We start from the raw sequence: 22,415 nt of genomic DNA, 5'->3' as shown, positions 1-22,415 counted from the left end.
TCAACACAACCAAGCCGCCTGCTTCTTAACACAGCGGACTCCACACCGGAAGCGAGCGCACCAATGTGTTGGAGAAACACCGTGCACCTGGCCCTTGGTTAGCCGGACTGCGCCGGCCCGACACAGGAGTCGCTGGAGCGCGTGAAAGGTATCTACGCCAAACCTCCCATAACGGACGACGCTAGCCAATTGTGCGTCGCCCCATCGGCCTCCGGTTAGCGGCGGCTGCGACAGAGCCTGGGCGCGAACCAGGACTCTGGTGGCGCAGCTAGCACTGCGATGCAGTGCTAGCACTGCGCCACCGGCGAGGCCACATTGTGTTGTTTAAGTGTTTACACCCTTTATTTTTATTGGCAGGTGTATTATAATGTAAGGTTTCTAGACTAACTTAAAGCGCAAATGTTCTTGGTAACGCCAATTGGATTTATCCAAAAACATGCAAAACTGATCATATTTAACACTACATTCACCCTGATAGATACACCATGTCCACCAAGATATACCAAAATATACGCTTGGCTTTATCGACCTTCCAAAAAGTATTGTGATTCTATTTGGCAATACAGGACTGTTCTACACAGTTATGAAAGTGGTGTAGGGGGTAAAAACATATGATATAATTATATGTATCTGGCAATACGGTGCAGCATTAAATTTGGCAAGAAAAGAACGAATTCTTTAACCCAGGGCGCGGGGCCTTAGTCAGGGTTGCAAATCTGAGCCCTGCACTCTTAATTTTAATCAACGAATTGAACCTATTCTAGAATAACAACAGGGCTGAGGATTTTTCTCCACAATTCAGAGGTTAAATGCTTACTCTTCGCAGATGAACGTATGCCTGTGTCACCCACAGCCATGGCTACAGCAGAGCGGACTGCTAGAGCAGTACTGCCAGACTGGGCCCTGGCGTAAACCAACATACTAAAGATAATGATTTTCCAGGAAGATCAGATCTCAGGATTGATAATGTTCTCAATTAGTAAATATATAGCGTACTGCCAATAAATTACTGTAAGTTTAAAAAATAAGCTCAACTGGAACAGCTTAATGAGGCATGTGAATGAACTGAGAGAGAAAGCACGCAGGGCATTCTACGCATTTAAGCAAGATTCAAATGAAATTCTATTAAAATTTGGCTAAAACTAATTGAATATGTCCTTGATCCAATTTCACTTTATGGCAGCGAGGTGTGGGGTCCACTTGGAAAAAATTTCATCAATGGGACAAGATGAAACCCTTGCTTTACAGAGTTCTGTAAGATCTATCTACATGTCAAGAGGAAAATCAAACAATGCATATGGGCAGAATTAGGCCAATATCCACTAATAAGAAAAACTCAAAAAGAGGCATTAGTTTTGGAAACATCTAAATAACGTGACCACCCTCTCATATCATATACCAAGCCCTGACAATTGCCCAAGGCTGAGCAAAGAAAAGAGTCGCCTCATTTGCGCTGGTTCCTGGGGCTGAAGTTCACGAAACCTGTTTTCAAACTAAACAACTGAAAGCTCAGGCCAGAACATGCCAATCAATCAAGATTAAACCAAATTAACAGACAACAGTCAAACAAACTATATTGGCTTATTGGGAAACACAAGCACAAATACAAGCAAAATGCAGTGCTATCTGGCCCTAAATCGACAGTACACTGTGGCTAATATTGACATGGTTACTGTTAAAACCTTGAAAACCTTGAAAAGTACAGGCTCAGCTGAGCAAGCCTTGCCATTGAGAAGGGTGACGAGGAAACCTGTGCTCCCTGAGAGGAAAAGGCTGTGTTGCACCACTGCAAAACAGCAGAACCTGAGACGGAGCTGCTTGGTCCTGACTTAAAATGAAATAATAATAAACATTAGAGAGTGTCATTTCCCAAAGTTTGAACCAATGTATCTATTCTGTACTCTAACAATTTTGTTCTCTTTTTTTTTTTTATATTGTATATCAAAAATAGCTTTGGCATGTGTACATTGTTACGCCAGCGAATAAAAATTATTAAAGAGAGAGAGAGAGAGGAGAGAGAGAGAGAGAGAGAGAGGAGGAGAGAGAGGAGAGAGAGAGAGGAGAGAGAGAGAGAGAGAGAGGAGAGAGAATTGTCTTTGCAACCCGAGAAAAGTAATGAGTCAATGGGGGGAGGGGTGTGTGTGTAACTAACATATCTTTCCATTTTTAGTTGATGTCATGTAGCCTGTCTGCGAGTCGGAGAGAAGTCAAAGGCTTTTGGAAGAAGCCGTGAGTGGACCTTGGCAGGCGAGGTAAAACAACACACAGATCAAGCCAGGTCACGGACGGTAACTAGAGAGTGAACATCAGAGAGAGGGAGTGAAATAACAGTTAGCTTCTCAGCAACAGATCGCACACCTTATAAGCTTTTGCCATTTGATAAGGCTCACGGCCGGCTACCCGTGCCAAGACCTCTAGCCAGGAGGAGAACCTCATCGAACGGTCAAAAATTAAATCCTTGTCTGGGAGCGTGCATTTTGGCGCCACCACAAGGTTCTCTCCTTCCTCCAAATCGCTCTGTACTAACGCTGGATTTGTCTATTTTTGCGCGATGCGTACTCATTATCTGTATAACACTGTCCTTCTTGCCCGGCATAACCCTCCCCTAACGACCTGGCGACGCTAGGCACTTGTGTGCGCCGCCCCATGTCGCTCCTTGGTCGTGGCCGGCTAGACAGAGCCTTGGACTTGAAATACCCAGCTGACTCTTCTATGCCGGCTAGTCATGCTTTATTGCTCATTCACTCTCTCTTGTCACCACCTGCCTGCACTCGTCCATGTGTACTCGGCCCTCCAATCATACTCTACTTGGTCTTATTCTTAACTGTATTCCACTTGCTCTCTTCCTTCGTTCTACACAGCTGTTTTCATAACTCCCTGGCTCTTCTCTCTAGGTCCCTGTGTATTCGTGTAGTGCGTGCTCGATCGCCTTCTCTCTCTCGTGACCCTGTTCTCACCTCTCCATACTGCTGTTGTATTCGCCTTCATCTCACAAGCTGTCTTAACTCCGGCCACTGTTCGCATATTTCTTGATGATGGCGTTCGCTTTGGAGAGCAGAGCAATCCTTTTCTACACAGCCCGGGAACGCCCATGAAGTGCTTTGAAGTTAGACAACTCGAATGATCTTTCTAACTGCTTCGCTGTTACTTCATATTACAAGGAGATGCTCGCCTAACGGGAGGATAGCGTGTGCTGCAGCCCAAGCTTCAGAGCATCGTTAGGCAAGAACGGTATAGTTTCAGCGTGTAAGCGGCGGGTTTGTGACATCCGGCGTCTGATGCCCCAGTTTGAGTTATCTAAGATAAGTGTTACGACATGGATTAGTGGGTAAATGAATTACTTCTTACACTCTCTCAACATTACTTCTTCCCGCAGCAGCGGTACCCAAATTCTTTCTCTCTGAGTCTTCTGGTATGCGCTTGGTCTGGGGGGAGGCTGCTAGGTGTCAAGTGAGGGAAAGTGCTGCGCAATGGGGCTGGTGTCCTGTGTTGGGGCAGATGAGGAGAGAGAGTTTCAAGCACGTACAAGGACCACTGCTTCACCACGCGGGTGGTTTTGCCCGACTGGGTGTGGGATTGTTTGAGAGCTGAGTACGGAGGTACGAGAGTCCCAGGCGGACGGGGCGAGTCCTTTCTGGATTCGTCTCGTACTACCTCCTGCACGTTGCCAGACTCAGGGTTATGATCGGGAAATTTGCAGACCTGACAGCATGATAGCCTCCTCAGCCTTATTCAAGCTGCTCGCAACATATTTTGAACACAACTATCTTAAGATACAGGGTTTAGAATGAAACATTAGTGCGCTTCACGATTTATGCAGTTTGGCCTGTTGTTTAGTATTCGTACTTAATAACACGAATCACCACCGACTACTATGCATTTATCATCTTGTACTTTCTTCAAACCCAGAAGAGGGCAGTAGGACTTATATTTCTTACTTAGTTGACGTATCTCTACTAAGAGCTAAGTGCATAGAAAGTTCCCGGATACTAAAAAGGCCGTAAAGGGCGTATTAAACTTGGTCGTTGTATGTTAGCACGAACTGTAGTTTCTAGGCATTATCCTCATAGGAATGGTGATTTCGCAACTATGTATACAGGTGGACTAACTGAAACAAATAACAAAATTAGTTTCTTTTCTTGCTGGGGGCATCTCTCCTTGAACTTAAAAGCGAGCTGTATTAGGTTCTTGGTGGCACTAGTATAAGCCTTGTACACGAGGCAGTCACATCAGTGTTCGGGACGGCTCACTTAAGCTTCGTAGCTAGTGTCAAAATCCTGGCAGAGAATAGAAGGGTAGCATGCTGTCGCGCTCCCCATCTTCACGCTATCTTTGCTTACTCTGGCTTCTCACTCAGGAATGATTAGTGTGAGGGAGATCTGGCGAGAAGGCTCTAACTTGTCCGCGAGTTTAGATAGACTCAAACTCAATGGCGTTGGTTCAATTTATGAAAGAACATGCATGTTGGTTACTTTTCTTATCACTTTCATTGCACACTAGCTGATAGGAAAATTTTGTCGTCATTGGAGCGTGTCATCGATTTCATTTTGAAGATGCCTTTTCTTCCATTCTGATCGATGGAGAGTAACGGAGAGAATCGGTCTACTTGAGGCTGGCGGGGGATTCCTCGAAGCCGAGTGATCGAAGAGGGATTTCAATCCGTTGTAATGCTGATATGGGGTGTATTCATCTCTCTAGTCTGACTAAAGCATTTTACGGTATACAGGCTAGTAGTACTCCACTAAGGTGCTGGCACGAGAGGACTGAGCAATAGGGAGATGACGAAGACTGGGCAGGGCACGCGGACGACAGGAAGGTTTGTTCATAAATATTCCCCATATTGGCGGAATGCTCGTTGCTTTATGTAGTGACATTGTTATTGTTTGTCCATATGTAATTTGGCTGAGTTTGACCTCTGTAGTTCATCTCACGCCTCATTTTCGGTCCTCTCATTTGAGCCACTGTACGTTCTGTGCACGTAGGTCAGAAGACACGCTGTGTTCAGGAACCGCTAGGTGAGGCGCAAAACAGAACAGCCTAACCCAATCTCTTCCCCTCGGATCGGACTAGTCTATACGCCGGATGAGCCCTAATTATTACCATCGATTTATGCGATAGAAGACCACTGGGCCTTCCACTCCCTTCTACACGGAGTCTCATAAAGTTGAGGATGGCTGACAACACAGCTTCCATAAGAGGAGGTAAAGTCACAAAAGTTCCATCGCATACCTTAATGTCCCCTTTTACAACTCCAAATCTGGTATAAATATAAGGGAGATATATCCTGGTTTAAATCGTCTTAAGTATTATTCTCGCTAGCTTTCAATAGGCTGATTTTATTATATGTATTGAATCATTTAAATTTACATCTTTTGTATATTCTAGTTAATCGTTATGTGATTACTCGGGAGGGTGACGTGATTCAGTTCTGTTTTTCTGTTGGGAAAGATGGAATGCGTATTTAGAGCGCGCCCCCTGCGCTCTCCCCTGCAATGAATTTGTAGTGTAATAGTGAAGGACCTCAAAAAGAAAAGAAACAACTCTGGTTCCACTAACGCTCGACACCCCTACTCCATATCTCTCTGGCCGTTACGCACATGGACAGAGAGCGGTGCGAATAAGGTTAGCTAGTAGTGGCGGGCCAACGATAACCCACCTTCTCTACAGGATAGCCTGCTTTGCTCTACACTTTCGTCGACCCAAACAAGAAAAATGAATGACCGCTTTCGTTCTTTTGCGCTTCTAGTCATGAAATTATGGCGCCTACTCAATCAAATTTTTATAGGCACTGCTTTATAGGCCTCCTGGGGCCATATACCGTTCCCTTGGTTCCTGAATTCCCTATCAGCACTTGACTAGTCAATCTGCCAAGATCATTTTAATTTCTTTTGGTGATTTTATATTTCATATGGAGAAGTCACAGACCCACTCAAAGTCTTTCGGGCATCATCGCACTCAGTGGGTTTTGTCCAACATGTCCTCTGGACCTATCGCACAGTCAATCTGGACTTAGTTTGTCGCCATGGAATAAATGTTGTAGATCTATGTTTTTCCTCATAATCCTGGACTGTCGGACCACCCTTTTATTCCCGTTTGCAATCGCAACAATAATCTGCTCAGACCAACAAGGAGCATCAAAGTGCTGCTATAAATTCTCAGACAAACAAAAATTCTTGATGCCTTCCAGCTCCTTCTGCATACCAAGGACGTAGAGGACAAAAATCAGTTACGCTAACTGAGGAACTTCAAATTTACCTCGCGCAATACCCAGATGCAGTTGCGACCTAAAAACAAAAAACATTTGTCATAAGAAACTAGCTCCCTGGTTAACGAAATACCGAGCTGTTGGAAGCAACTTACAGAATTGGAAAGGAAATGGGCCAACCAAACTGGAAGTTTTCCGATAGCTTGGAAAGACAGTAAAGTCAGTCCGAAGCAGGCCCCTCTGTGCCGATCAATGTATTTTCCAACTTAATTGAGGAAATAAGAAAATCAAATTTCTTTTGATTACTGTTGGAAGCTAACTAAAAAAGCAGCATTCCCCAAGAGAGGATGGCCTTTCACTTCAGGTAATAATTCATGGGAATCTTGAGGAAAAGATATGATCATTAGAAAGCAAATTTGGACTCCCTCCTTTAATCTCGTTTGCCTCAGCTCAATTGTCTGAGTCTGCACAAGCTCTGAGGACCGTAGGATCAAGGGAGACATCATGTTTTAGTACTCTAGTCTCTTGACACAATGATGAAAACTAATCATTGGCTTAACCTTCTAGCTGATATGATCTATCCTACTAAATAATGAAGAGTGCTTCTGTGTTGGCCCTCATATGTTGAACATAATAAGCGGTCTTCTATCCCGGATGTGTACCAAACTCTAAAAGGTGGCAAGTCAATAAAGCTTCTTGAAAAAGCAACTCTCTGCGGAAAATATAAAAACTTCGCCTATATCGAATCATTGCCATTCCTCTCAAAATTTTTAGAAAAAGCTGTTGCGCAGCAAATCACTGCTTTCCTGAAGAAAAACTAATGTTATAGAAATGCTTAGTCTGGTTTTTTAGACCCCATCATAGCACTGAGACTGCACTTGTGAAGGTGGTAATAGACTTTTACTGGCGTCGACGAGGCTCTGCATTGTCTCAGTGCTCTAGACTTAGTGTGCAATTTGACACCATCGATCACCAATTCTTTTGGAGAGACTGGAAACCCAAAATTGGTCTACACGGAAAGTTCTTGGCCTGGTTTAGCATCTTACTGTCGAAAGATATAGTTTGTTCTGTGATGGTTTTGGTCCTCTGACAATCACTGGTAATTTCGGCGTTCTCAAGGTCCGTTTTAGGCATATGTGTTTTCACTATAGTATTCTTATACTCTTGGGGGATGTTACTTCGAAAACATAATAAGTTAATTTCACTGCTTATGGGATGAAGACACAGCTGTACATTTCAATGAAAATGGGAAAGCCTCAAATTGCCTCGGCTAGAAGCTGTGTTTCAGACTAAGGAAGTGGATGGCTGAATTTCTACTTTTAAATCGGACAAACAGAGAATGCTTGTTCTATGGTCAAAGCACCACAGAAGCTCTCTGGTAAATCTGACAATTCATCTTTGATGGTTGTAAAGTACGTCTCAATAACACTGATGAAGGACCTCGGCGTTACTGCTTGCTGATTCATTTTTGACGCAGTATCAAGACTGTTTCAGGAAGCTTTTTTGTCATCTCGTACCATTGCAAACAGAAATTTTCTGTCCAAAAAGTGATGCAGAAAAATTAATCCATGCATTTGTTCTACTTCTAGGTTTAGACTCCCCAATGCTCTACTTTCCCGGCTACCCGGATAAGCACTAAATAAACTTTCAAGTTAGTGCTAAATTACGGCTGCTAGATCCTGCTAGAAAAGAAATTTGTCATATTTATCCAGTGCTGCCTCCTCATGAAACTGGCTTCTGTTAAGGCAAGGGCTGATATTCAAAGTTTTATCTGTGAACCTATAAAGCGTTATTGGGCTTCGCTCTACTATCTTTTTCCGAGTTGGTCTGGGGTATTACCTTCACGTGTACGGTCAAAGAGCAGGCCTCCTAATTGTCCTAGAATTTCAAGCAAACACAGCGGAGGACGGGCTTTCCTCCTATAAGTCTCCATTTTTATGGGAATAGTCCTGCATACCATGTGAGAGACGCAGATGTCTCTCAACCTTTTAAGCTTTTACTGAAGATTATCTCTTCAGTAGGTCATATGGATTAGTGTAGTCTGGCCAGGAGTTGTGAAGGTGACGGAAGGCTCTGGAGCAAACGAACCGCTCTCGCTGTCTCATGCTGGCGGTTCCCTCATTCTCCATGCTGGGATTTCATGCCCTACTATACGGGGCTGAGTCACTGGCTTACTGGTGCTCTTCCATGCGTCCTAGCGAGGGGTGCGTCACTTTGAGTGGTGAGTTACTGACGTGATCTTCTGTTGGGTTGGCGCACCCTTGGTTTTGTGCTGTTGGTGGAGATTTTGTGGGTATACTGCCGGCTTGTCTCATGGGATTGTAAGTTGGTGGTTGAAGATATCCTTCTAGTGGTGGTGGGGGCTGTGCTTTGGCAGGTGGGTGGGGTTATATCTTCTGGTGGCCCTGTCGGGGGTATCATCGGAGTGGGGCACAGTGTCTCCTGACCTGTTCACCTCCAGTATTATGCCTGCAGTAAGTTTATGTGTTCGGGGCCTAGGGTCGTTGGTTATACTGGATATTCTCCTATCTTATCAGTTGTCCGTGTGAATTTAAGTATGCTCTCTTAATTCTCTCGTTCTCCTTCTTTCTTCTCTCTATCGGAGAACCTGAGCTAGGACAATCGTCACGGCAAATCGGGCCATGATGACTCTTGCGTCCCAGTCACCGGCCTTGCTGCTGTTCAGTTCAACTGTTTGCCTGCTGTTATGGACCCTACTGTTAATTCTCTTAATGATCGGGCTATGAAAAGCAAACTGACTTTTATTCTGGATGTATTATTTGACATGCTTGTCATTTATGAATTTTGGAAATCTTTGGCTCTCTCTAATTTCTCCTTCTTCTTTCCTTTTCTCTCTGCGGAGGACGGAGCCTAGGACCATAACGTAGGATACCGGGCTGATGACTCCTGCTGTCCCAGTCTGGCCCTGCTGCTATTGACCAGTTTCAACTGTTCTTTGCCTGCGGTTATGGAACCCTACTGTCCAGATGATGTTTCAAATTCTTAATGATTCGGCTATGAAAGCCAACTGACATTTTTCCTGATTATTCGATTTACCATGCTTGTCATTTAAATGACATTTTGAAAATCTTGGCTTCTCTTATTCTCTCCTTCTCTTCTCTTTTATCTCTCGAGGATCCTGATGCCTGGGACCGTGCGTCGGGGCTGGGCGTGATGGCTCTTGTGTCCAAGTACACCTGGCTTGCGTGCTATTCCAAGTTTCAGCTTGTTCTGCTGCGGTTTGGAACGCCACCTGTCCCGGACCTCTATTGTTCAACTATTGATGATTCGGCTATGAAAGCCAACTGAAAATTATTCATGATTATTATTTGACCATGCTTGTCACTTATGAACATTTTGAACATCTTGGCATAGTTCTGTTATAATCTCCACCCAGCACAGCCAGAAGAGGACTGGCCACCCCTCATAGCCTGGTTCCTCTCTAGGTTTCTTCCTAGGTTTTGGCCTTTCTAGGGAGTTTTTCCTAGCCACCGTGCTTCTACACCTGCATTGCTTGCTGTTTGGGGTTTTAGGCTGGGTGTCTGTATAGCACTTCGAGATATTAGCTGATGTACGAAGGGCTATATAAAATAAACTTGATTTGATTTGACTTGATTTCCCTGTCTACCTGTTCTCCCACTCCTCTTTCCCTGTCTACCTGTTCTCCCTCTCCTCTTTCCCTGTCTGCCTGTTCTCCCTCTCCTCTTTCCCTGTCTACCTGTTCTCCCTCTGTTCTCCTTTTCTCTTCCTATTTGTCATTTCAGGGGGGGTACACTCCTCCCCCCTGACCCAGCGTCCCGAGTCCTCGGTCTGTCAGAAGAGAAAGGGGGAGGAGAGAAGAATGAGAGATAATGAGAGAGAAAGAGACAGGGAGTGAGAGAGAGATACAGTAGTGTCACTGTGTCAGCGTTCTAAGAGAGGGATTGGGGAGATTTTAAAGGGTATCAGGTAGTGACACTGCAGCTGAACTCGTCACAGCAAGGTCACCACCACATGCTTTCATCTTTTCATTCTACCTCTCCTCCTCACCCTCTTCTCCCTTTCATGTCCTCAGTCATTAGCACCGGTAGGTGTGTGTGTCTGTGTTCCCTCACCAACACTGAGAGCACCTGAACATCATACAGTGTAGCTGTAAATAACACATTCTATACTGCCACCATACAGCACCACCATCCTATAGTATTGTATTCTCTACTGTATCGGTATACCTCCACCCTTCCCTGACCCTCGACCCTTAACCTCTTCCATTGTACCCCTGAGTAGCAGACTGTCATGTTTATTGTGTACATGAGCAAGACACGCACGCATGCACACACACACACACACACACCTCTGAGGAGTAGCCTGTCATGTTTACAACGTGAGGAAAAATACCTATGATTACCCTACAAGATACATAAGAAACACTGGTTGTGTCTTCATCAGCTGTCTGACACTAACCGCTGGTCATGTCTTCATCAGCTGTCTGATGCTAACGCTAACCGCTGGTTGTGTCTTCATCAACTGTCTGATGCTAACGCTAACATCTGGNGTGTCTTCATCAACTGTCTGATGCTAACGCTAACATCTGGTTGTGTCTTCATCAGCTGTCTGATGCTAACGCTAGCCGCTAACACTAAGGCTGGCCCATCACAACTAGAAGAGCAACAGTATTAGGAACAAGTCAGGTTAGTAACCTCAAGATGTATCAATATTACTCGACTTCTGATTCAAACAAAAAAAAGTTGGTTTTGAGTACAAGCTTGTGAGCATTAAGTAGAGTTTAGAAAAACATCCTAACATCTCAGAGAAGCAGACATCCCTGGTGTTAGTGAACTGATGAGTAGGCTACACTACACTACACACTACAATACTCTACACTACAATACTACACATCTCTACACTACATTACAATACTCTACACAATACTATACTACACACTATACAACAATACTCTACACACCACGATACTCTACACTATACTACACTACACACTACACTACACACTATACTACACTATTTTTTTTATTATTTTTTTATTTCACCTTTATTTAACCAGGTAGGCTAGTTGAGAACAAGTTCTCATTTGGCACTGCGACCTGGCCAAGATAAAGCAAAGCAGCGCGACACAAACAACAACACAGAGTTACACATGGAATAAACAAGCGTACAGTCAATAACACAATAGAAAAAAGAAAGTCTATATACAGTGTGTGCAAATGGCGTGAGGAGGTAGGCAATAAATAGGCCATAGTAGCGAAGTAATTACAATATAGCAAATTACCACTGGGGTGATAGATGAGCAGATGGTGATGAGCAGATGATGATGTGCAAGTGGAAATACTAGTGTGCAAAAGAGCAGGGTAGGCTGTCTAGAGTGTTCAGCCGGCTGGATTTAGGACCGCACGGACACAACAGAGCGGGCTTCTGGAAGGCTGGCTTATCAGCACAGGAGAGTTGAGCTTAGTTCAGTGTGTGTGTTGGAGGCAGCTTATGGTAGAGAAATGAACATTACATTCTCTGGCAACAGCTCTGGTGGACATTCCTGCAGTCAGCATGCCAACTGCATGCTCCCTTATAACTTGAGACACCTGTGGCATTGTGTTATGTTGAAACAACCGCACATTTTAGAGTGCCCTTTTATTATCCCCAGCACAAGGTGCATCTTTGTAATGATAAGCTGGAGTCTTTGTACATTTTTAGGGCCTTGCTCTGACACTGCCTGGTATAGAGGTCCTGGATGGCAGGGAGCTCGGCCCCTTGTGTACTAGGCTGTACGCTCTACCCTCTGTAGCGCCTTGCAGTCGGATGCCAAGCAGCTGCCATACCAAGAGGTGATACAGCCAGTCAAGATGCTCTCAATGGTGCAGCTGTGGTGCAGCTGCCAAATCTTTGGAAACGCTAATGCTGTAAATGAGATAGAGTGGGAGGAGAGAGGGAAGATACAGGGGTTGGAAATGGAGGGAGGAGAGAGGGAAGATACAGGGGTTGGAAATGGAGGGAGGAGAGAGGGAAGATAAGGGGTTGGAAAATGGAGGGAGGAGAGAGGGAAGATACAGGGGTTGGAAATGAGGGAGGAGAGAGGGAAGATACAGGGGTTGGAAATGGAGGGAGGAGAGAGGGAAAATACAGAGGTTGGAAATTGAGGGAGGAAAGAGGGAAAAGAGGGTGTTTGAAATAAATGGAGAAGAGATGATTTGAAATGGAAGGATGAGAGAGGGAGGGAGGGATGGTAGGCAAAGAGGAACTTTTCCCTCTTGACTATCACACACACACACAACTATCACTTCAGTTTAGCGCTAATGAGTCAGATCAAAAGGAGGGAGGACCAGGGGAGGAAAAGAGGAGGGAGAGAAGAGGGTATTTGAAAGAGGGAGATAGAGGGGAAGGAGGGATGGGGCAGGAAGGTAATTGGAATAAGAAGGGTGTAAACAAGTCTCTCAATTTAAAAAGGCAGAGTGAACTGCAATGGATTTGACTATCTCTAGAGGAAGAGAGGAGAGACGGAATGAGTGAGAGTGAGGGGGAATGAGAGAGAAGGAGAGATAGAAAAAGAGCGAGGAGAGGGGGAATGAGAGAGAGAGAGAGGAGAGGAGAGAGGGAATGAGAGAGAAAGGGAATGAGAGAGAGAGCAATAGAGGAAATGAGAGAGAGAGAGAGAGTATGAGAGAGTAGAGGAGAGAGGGAATGAGAGAGAAAGAGAGCGAATGAGAGAGAAAGGGAATGAGAGAGAGGCGTTACTGTTTCCATTTTCAGTCTCTCTATACCCAAATAAACCAAAGCCTCATTTAACAATCCCACACGTTGACCTTTACAGCTGGGCTCACGGTGTGTGTGTGTCTAGAGGCTCTCATAGTGGCACACTAGCTTTCTATGGATGTCTTAGAGGCTGTCTGGGTAACTCACACACACATACGCCCCAACTTGTGTGACATACATTAATGTGAAATGGGTCTAATTAGAACAGATTAAGACAGTGCTCAAGGCCAGAGAGACGGACAGACGGACAGACAGACGGGCGGACAGACAAACAGAGGAAAGAAAGAGGAGGAAGGGGAGAGGGATCTGTCAGGTTTTCACAGACTTGTTTTCACTTGTGTGTGTGTGTGTTGTGTGTGTGTGTGTGTGTGTGTGGTGTGTGTGTTGTGTGTGTGGTGTTGTGTGTGTGTGTGTGTGTGTGGTGTGTGTGTGTGTGTGTGTGTGTGGTGTGTGTGTGGTGTGTGTGTGTGTGTGTGTGTGTGTGTGGTGTGTGTGTGTGTGTGTGTAACCCCAAGAGATGAAAGCAGGACAGTAGAAACCCTTAATGGTGTTCTTTGGGGTTTTGAAGTCTTTTACTTGTATTTGTTCCTTCCCAGCCTGCTCCTCCCTCCCTCCGAATGTACAGGAATAGCTTGTGTTCTCTCACCTAAGAACGTTTGTCCTTGACTTGGAAGGGACTAAACAGAAGTTCTTTCATCTGTCTGTGTGTGTGTGTCTGTCACAGGAGGTTGGTGCCACATTAATTGGGGAGGACAGTCTCGTGGTAATGACTGGAGCGGAATTGTAACAAATCATCAAATGCATGGTTTCCAGATGTTGATCCCTTCCATTTGCTTCTGTTCTGGCTTCAGCAGCCTCCTGTGCTGTGTGTGGTGTTAGATAGATATAGAGACAGAAACACAGATGACAGAAAAACACACACATCCTAAAGCAGAGGCTCAGCATATTACCCCCCTATCGATCACCAGTTGGCCACACACGGAGAGAAGAGAGAGAGAGAGAGAGAGAGAGAGAGAGAGAGAGAGAGAGAGAGAGAGAGAGAGAGACAGAGAGAGAGAGAAGAGAGAGAGAGAGAGAGAAGAGAGAGAGAGACGAGAGAGAGTAGAGACTGCACGGAGTGAGACCAGGCCCTAGAGAAGTTGTGCAGTCACGTCCCGTATAAGACTATAGAAGAGCGTGAATTGCCCAGAGGACTGAGTAATCTCTCTCTGCACCCTCACACAACATACCCTTACCCCTACACTGCAGCCCCATAACCCCTAATACGGATGAGAAAAGTGCTGACAAGAAAAGTCCAGCCTGGCTGAGGGAGAGATCAATACACACACACACACACTCGATAGAGGCGACAGCGTATATTCCGGATAATGAGATACATATATACAAGCCATTATATAGCCAATCCATACCACTGTTATCAGCTCTACGAATCCTACATAACCATTTGATTAATACTCCCAATGAAAGAGGCTGAGAGAGGTAAGAAGAGAGAGTCACTTCCTTAAGATATTGAAAAGCAAATAGAGGAAAACTGCTTCCTGAATGTTTTGATGGACAGATCTCCAGGGAAATACTGGTTTTGGACCAATGGAGAGACAGAAAGTTGAGACTAATATCTGAACACTTCACCGGAGTGGTGGAGAGAGGGGGAGAGAGAGGAGGAGAGAGGGAGGGTGTGAAGTGACCTTCAGAGAAGAGAGAGAAAGACAGAGAGAGAGATACTGACCACTCAGGATGACAATTGTTTGACCGCCACCGAAACAGCGGACATGTGCAGATTCTACAACAGTGCACAGGGACTGTGTGTGTGTGTGTGTGTGTGTGTGTGTGTGTGGTGTGTGTGTGTGTGTGTGTGTGTGTGTGTGTGTGTGTGTGTGTGTGTGTGTGTGTGTGTGTGTGTGTGTGTGTGAGTGTGTGTGAAATTAGACATGGAGAGGAGACAAGGAAACAACACAATTAAATTACCGGGGATTATTCTTCTCTTCCTCCCTTTTTCCTCCCATATCCAGGGTCCCTGCCTGATGAGGATCATTAAGCCTGACAGACTACCTTGTACTGTATCATTACCTTGTTACTCACAGAGATCCTGTTCAACTCTAGAGTTCTAACATGTTCACTGAGTGTACAAAACATTAAGGACACCTTCCTAATATTGAGTTCCACACCCCTTTTCCCCCTCAGAACCACCATTGTCCCTGTACCTAAGAAAGCAAAGGTAACTGAACTACTATCGCCCCGTAGCACTCACCTCTGTCATCATGAAGTGCTTTGAGAGGCTAGCCAAGGATCATATCACYTMYACCTTACSTGACACCCTAGACCCTCTTCAGTTTTCTTACCGCCCCAAAAGATCCGCAGACGATGCAATCGCCACCACACTGCACACTGCCCTRTCCCATCTGGACAAGAGGAATACCTATGTAAGAATGCTGTTCTTTGACTAYRGCTCAGCATTCAACASCATAGTACCCTCCAAGCTCATCATCACGCTCGAGGCCCTGGGTCTGAACCCCACCCTGTGCAACTGGGTCCTGGACTTCCTGACGGGTCGCCCCCCAGGTGGTGAAGGTAGAAAACAGCACCTCCTCTTCACTGATCCTCAACACTGGGGCCCCACAAATGTGTGTGCTCAGCCCCCTCCTGTACTCCCTGTTCACCCATGACTGCGTAGCCAAGCATGCCTCCAACTCAATCATCAAGTTTGCAGACGAAACAACAGTAGTTGGCTTGATTACCAACAACGATGAGACAGCCTACAGGGAGGAAGTGAGGGCTCTGGGAGTGTGGTACCAGGAAAATAAGCTCTCACTCAACGTCAACAAAACAAAGGAGATGATCGTGGACTTCAGGAAACAGCAGAGGGATCACCCCCCTATCCACATCGAAGGGACCGCAGCGGAGAAGGTGGAAAGCTTCAAGTTCCTCGGCATACACATCACTGACAAACGGAAATAGTCCACCCTCACAGACAGTGTGGCGAAGAAGGCGCAACAGTGCCTCTTCAACCTCAGGAGGCTAAAGAAATTTGGCTTAACACCTAAAACCCTCACAAAATTTTACAGATGCACAATTGAGAGCATCCTGTCAGGCTGTATCACCGCCTGGTACGGCAACTGAACCGCCCACAACCGCAACGCTCACCAGAGGGTGGTGCAGTCTGCCCAACGTATTACCGGGGGCAAACTTCCCGCCCTCCTGGACACCTACAGCACGCAATTCCATAGGAAGACCAAAAAGATCATCAAGGACATCAACCACCCGAGCCACAGCCTGTTCACCCCGCTATCATCCAGAAGGCGAGGTCAGTACAGGTGCATCAAAGCTGGGACCGAGAGACTGAAAAACAGCTTCTATCTCAGTGCCATCAGATTGTTAAACAGCCATCACTAGCACATCAGAGGCTGCTGCCTTTCGACATAGATTAGGAATCACTGGCCACTTTTAGAAATGGCTCACTAGCCACTTTAATAATGTTCCGTGTCTAGTATTACTCATCTCATATGTATAAACTGCACTCCACACTATTCTACGGTATCTTAGTCACTTTTAAATTGTGTTTACATGTTGCATCACCCATTTCATATGTATATACTGTATTGTATTCTATACTACACCACTGACTGTTAAACAGCCATCTCCAGCACATCAGAGGCTGCTGCCTATAGACATAGATTAGGAATCACTGGCCACTTTAAGGAAATGAAACACTAGCCACTTTAATAATGTCTTCATATCTTGCATTACTCATCTCATATGTGTAAACTGTACTCTATACTATCTTTGTCACTTTAGTTGTGTGTAAATATTGCATCACCCATCTCATATGTATATACTGTACTCTATACTAAGCCACTGTGTCTTAGTCCAATGCCACTCTGACATATATGTATATATATTCTTAATCCATTCTTTACTTAGATTTACGTGTATTTTGGGTATATGTTGTGAAACTGTTAGATATTACTTGTTAGATATTACTGCACTGTCGGAGCTAGAAGCACAAGCATTTCGTTACACCCGCAATAACATCTGTTAAGTACGTGTATGTGACCAATACAATGTGATTTGTTTTGAACAGCCTCAGTTTGTCGGGGCATGAACTCTACAAGGTGTCGAAAGCGTTCCACAGGGATGTTGACCYATGTTGAACCCAATGCATCCCATAGTTGTGTCAAGTCGGCTGGATGTCCTTTGGGTGGTGGACTATTCTTGACACAAACCGGTGGCACCTTCTACCATAACCCGTTCAAAGGCACTTAAGTCTTTGTCTTGCACATTCACCCTATGAATGGCACACATACACAATCCATGTCTCAATTGTCTCAAGGCTTAAAAATCCTTCTTTAACCTGTCTCCTGTTCATCTACACTGATTGAAGTGGATTTAACAGGTAACTTAGCTTTCACCTGGTCAGTCTATGTCAAGGAAAGAGCAGATGTTCTTATTGTTTTGTACACTGTGTAATTCTATGGTTGCTTCTCTTTCTTCCAGGGACAGTCTTTAGGTGGCATAGTGTTTCCCGGTTCTATCTGCTATGGATCTCCTTACTAAACCATACATCTCTCATCTCTCCTAGGACAGACACACAGAGACACAGAGAGAGAGAGAGAGAGATGTGTATCTGTGACATGATAATATAGATATTTTATATGGAAAGGGAAACCTTTCAGCTTCAATATATGGCATTTAGCAGACACTTATTTATGCATCTCAGAGTTTGAATATCAACAGCTAAAAACAGAAATTTCTCCCAATTTCTTTGGATCCTCTTTTGGTCACCATTTGCGGAAGTTGTTCAAACCTCAAGACTAGTGTCCGTTGATGTAAGAAATTGGTTAACTTTAGGAGACTTGAGAAAATCCTACCTTGAGTCTACTAGAGGGTACTGTAGTCAGTGTAGTGTGTTCTGATGTAAGGTCATATGATGGGAAAGTCCATTAAAGTCTATAGTTTCTTTCTCCTGTCTACCCAGGGCATCTCTCCATTGTTCATTCCTCCAGTCAAACTCTGAGGTGATTGTTTTGGCCACACTCTATCCGGGTCTTCTATCCCCCTCACCTGGCATTCCCATTCCCACCTCCGACCTCTGAGACACGGGGAAAGAGACACACATCTGTAGATTCACTCCGGGAGAAACAGGAGAGGGAGGGAAAATCCTTATTATATCCGGTTATTATTTATGGATGGGAGAGAGGAAGGGTATCTGTCAGCCATCAGGTCTATCTGTCTCAGACGGTATGTAAGTCATCTGTTACCTTTGTTTAACCAGGTTTACTCAGAACAGTTACCAAGAAAACAGATTGTAAAAGTAAATGTGTTGCCAGCGCTAGACAATCCTTTGTAGCGCAGTTGGTAGGCATGGCACTTGTAATGCCAGGGTAGTGTGTCTGATTCCCACCACCAACCATACAGAAACAATATGCACACTGGAAGTGGCTTTGGATAAAAGTGTCTGCTAAATGGCATATATTTTTATATTTTAGTATCAACAGGTGTATTCGGATTCTACCCTGGAGGTCTGGAGTACTGATGCTTTTCTGTTCTACCTAATAATTCATTGCACCCACCTGGTGTCCCAGGTCTGAATTAGTCCCTGATTAGAAGGATGAAAACCAGAAGTGTTTGGGCCCTCCAGGACCAGAGTTGGTTAGGCCCGATCTAAAGGGAGGTTAAAGCTCCATTAAAAACATGCACACACTGTGGAATTTAAAAGTACAAGCATAAATACGTAAACAGTTCATCACACAAACCAACTAGCCTTCATTAGCATTGCTGATCAGCCGTGGGTCGTTAGCGAGGCTGGTGAGAGGAAGCTCAGAAGCGTGGACGACCATATAAACAAAGCGAACGCAGCCAGGCGCCATAGAAACTCTGCACCACAGCAACGAAGCAGCAGTTTCTCTGTTGGCGTCTTTCCAAACGCCGGAGGAGAACGTTTCAACCATGACCACACGCACAAACGCACACCGATAGCATCTATCCAACCGCCTCAAGAGTGTTTTAACCACAACCAAACAAACAGCCACAGTTTCCCCGTCAATCAACTAAAGTTTGTCTCCAACTACTGTATTCTCCATACTGCATCAATACACACCCAGGGAGTGTGCTTGGCTCTATATGTCCCTCACTGGGCTGCATGGATTCTAGTCTTGGCCTCTAATAGAAGACTGTTTCCCATCTTGGCCATGTACTGTTAGAATCTCCACCTGGCACAGCCAGAAGAGGACTGGCACCCCTGGTTCCTCTCTAGGTTTCTTCTGTGTGTGTGTGTGGTGTGTGTGTGAGTGTGGTGTGTGGTGTGCTTTGTGTGTGTGTGTGTTGTGTGTGGTGTGTGTGGTGGGGTGTGTGTGTGCGTGCGGTGCGATTGCGATTGTCGTGCGGCGTGCGTGCGTGCGTGCGGTGCGTGCGTGCGTGTGTGTACACAGTATATGTCATCTTGTCTTGGTGATAATTGAGTTAATGACTATGGCTCTTCCTTACAGGAGGGGGGTGGGTTGATTAGCATAATTTGGCATATTTACAGTTGTCTGTCAGCTTGAATATTTTGGGCACACACACACAGGGTTGTACGCTATATTATATATCCTTTCCCTGCAGGCCTGCCTTGGACCAAAGGACAGCAATTACTGTAAATGTTGGAGTAAAGAGAAGAGAAAGAAATAAGGAGAGAGAGAGAAAGACAGAAAGAGAGAGAGAAAGAGAGAGAAAGAGAAAAAAATAAGGAGAAAGACAGAAAGAGAGAGAGAGAAAGAGAGAGAAAGAGAAAGAAATAAGGAGAGAGAGAGAAAGACAGAACGAGAGAGAGAAAGAGAGAGAAAGAGAAAAAAATGAGGAGAGAGAGAGAGAAAGACAGAAAGAGAGAGAGAGAAAGACAGAAAGAGCAAGAAATAGGGCGAGAGAGAGAAGAGACAGAAAGAGCGAGAGAGAGAGAAGAGAAAGAAATAAGGAGCGAGAGAGGGGGGGTGTAGGTAGCTTGGCTGTCACAGCTAGAGACCAGTTCTATTAAACATCCCTCTATCCACCCCCATTTCTCACAAATAAACACACACACACATGCCACATGCGCAGACAAACCTACATCCCTTCCCCTGAAACACTCCACCCTTCCCTCCTATTCTCCTCCACACTAGTTCTTCAGTCTAGTAACACTGGACTACATGGACTGCATTCCATTTCAGTGGAGTAAGATCCTGGATGGGGGTTGGCTTATTGTTTTGCTCTCTTAACATTATGTCACACACACAGACACACTAGTGATGCTGGGATTGAATCATAACCGCAGTCCCCATGGTTATATCCGGGTTTAGGTTCATTAAATAGTGTGTGGATGAAGGGAGGGTTGGTGGCGGGCAGGTTGAATAAATAGAAAACAGAAATATATTATTCTTGTGCAATTCATATCTGTACACTACATTGAGGTTGTTGTTTTCCTCTAACGTCGATCCACTGAGGCAAAAAGAACAATGTCAGAGTTTATTTCAATGAGAGAAAAGCTGCGAAATGGAGAGTTGAAAATATAGAAAAGGGAGGGCCAGAAAAGTAATGTTTGGGAAAGATGTGTGATGATTGTGAGGCGCTGGTTCTCAATCAGAGACAACGATAGACAGCTGCCTCTGATTGAGAACCACACCCGGCCAAACAACAAAGAAATACAAAACATAGAAAATGAACATAGAATGCCCACCCAAATCACCAAAATAGAGACATAAAAAGCTCTCTACGATCAGGGCGTGACAACTTTAAATATGGCACGTCAAGGGAACTTCACTGTTCAGATGGGTTAAATGGAATAGTAACTGAAATCAGGACACCGACTGTACGTCTATAACCTTTCACATAGCCTAATATAATATTAACTGAATTAAGCATTTCTTGCAGTAAAATTATACACCAAATGTACATTTTTACTCCGGGAACAGGAGTGGAGAAATATGATTTATTTATTTCAGAGAATGAAGATGGGACTGTCTTTAAAGGTGCTATCTTTACCAGCATCATAAAAGCTGATAGTATTTCAACCACAGAAAATATACATCCAAGCCGAATTGAAATCACATCAGAAACATGTTGGGTCGGTTTCACAGCTTTTAATTCCCTTAAAACCGGTCTAACTGACGTAATTTGGAAATTTTGCATGGAAAAGCATTCCTGTTTTTTTCTTTTTTGTTATTGCAGTTTCTCCCCGGTCCCTAAACATCTTTGCTGCATGAGAGAAGCAAAGATGAAATAGAAAACTTTATTGATGTCACATACTGTATAGGCCTAATCAGGCAGTTGCAGAACGGTTATTAGATATTCGGGGCGGGTTCAGGTCTGTGTTAATTTCGTCAAAACAAAAATCCTTCTTAAATATTCATCAAAGACCTATTTTTGTGTCATTTGACAAGAATATAATTGACTTAAATAGACCCCAAAAAATAACAAAACTAAAAAAAACAGAAGAGACGGTGACTAAAATCTGACAACTAAGTGGACTGGACAAGTTTTTGGAGAGATTGAGTGCTTTAAAGTGATCAGCACAATTAATATTAGCAGCACAGATGCGCAGCGCAGTTTTGTTCAGCAGTGGGAAGGACGTGCCATATCTGGCACACACCATACATCAGCTGGTGAGCTGTGGGGGAGCAAGCGATACGTGTGGGCAGACAGGATCCACTCCGACTCCAATTATACACATTATGCAGGCAGCTGTCTTGCTTCCCAATAACTAACCAGTCACCAGCAGCTTCCTGGTTAGCTACCCCTTGCCTGGTTAAGAAACACAAGCTGCTTTACGAAATTAATGAACGAAATGAACGAAATTAATGAACAATAGTAAAAAACAGTCTAGCTCCCTTGGGTATAGAAAAGTAGGCTTTGAAGTAGTCTTTGAATTTGTAGTCTCGGTCAGCCCTCCCACTTTCCCCACGGAATTTCATAGCCAGGTTCTGTAGCCAAGATGCAAAAGTGCCTTTAAAAAAATATTTTAGTGCCTTTGAACGGGGTATGGCAGTAGGTGCCAGGTGCACCGGTTTGTGTCAAGAACTGCAACGCTGCTGGGTTTTTCATGCTCAACAGTTTCTCATGTGTCTCAAAAATGGTCCATCACCCAAAGGACATCCAGCCAACTTGACACAACTGTGGGAAGTATTTCAACACCTTGTAGAGTCCATGCCTATAGGTTAATGAGCCAATACAAATGTGATGTGACTAAAATGTGACTAAAATTAAAGGCCATTTGGTTTACTAAAATAGGCCACTGTTTTCGTCTGGACAATAACTAGACTAAATCATTATTCAAATAACAAAAATGTGACTTAGTCATTTTCACAAATAAATCATGAAGTCTAAGACTAGACTAAATCCCCCCCAAAAAAGAGTACCCAAAATGAACACTGGTGAGGGTAAACAAACAGCTGACCAGCGCATCACTAACACACACACACACACACACACACACACACACACACACACACACACACACACACACACA

The sequence above is a fragment of the Salvelinus sp. IW2-2015 genome, linkage group LG9 (assembly GCF_002910315.2).
Source record: "Salvelinus sp. IW2-2015 linkage group LG9, ASM291031v2, whole genome shotgun sequence".
NCBI classification, from domain to species: Eukaryota; Metazoa; Chordata; class Actinopteri; order Salmoniformes; family Salmonidae; genus Salvelinus; species Salvelinus sp. IW2-2015.
The sequence above is the reverse complement of the archived record's forward strand: the minus strand, read 5'-3'. Positions refer to the sequence as shown.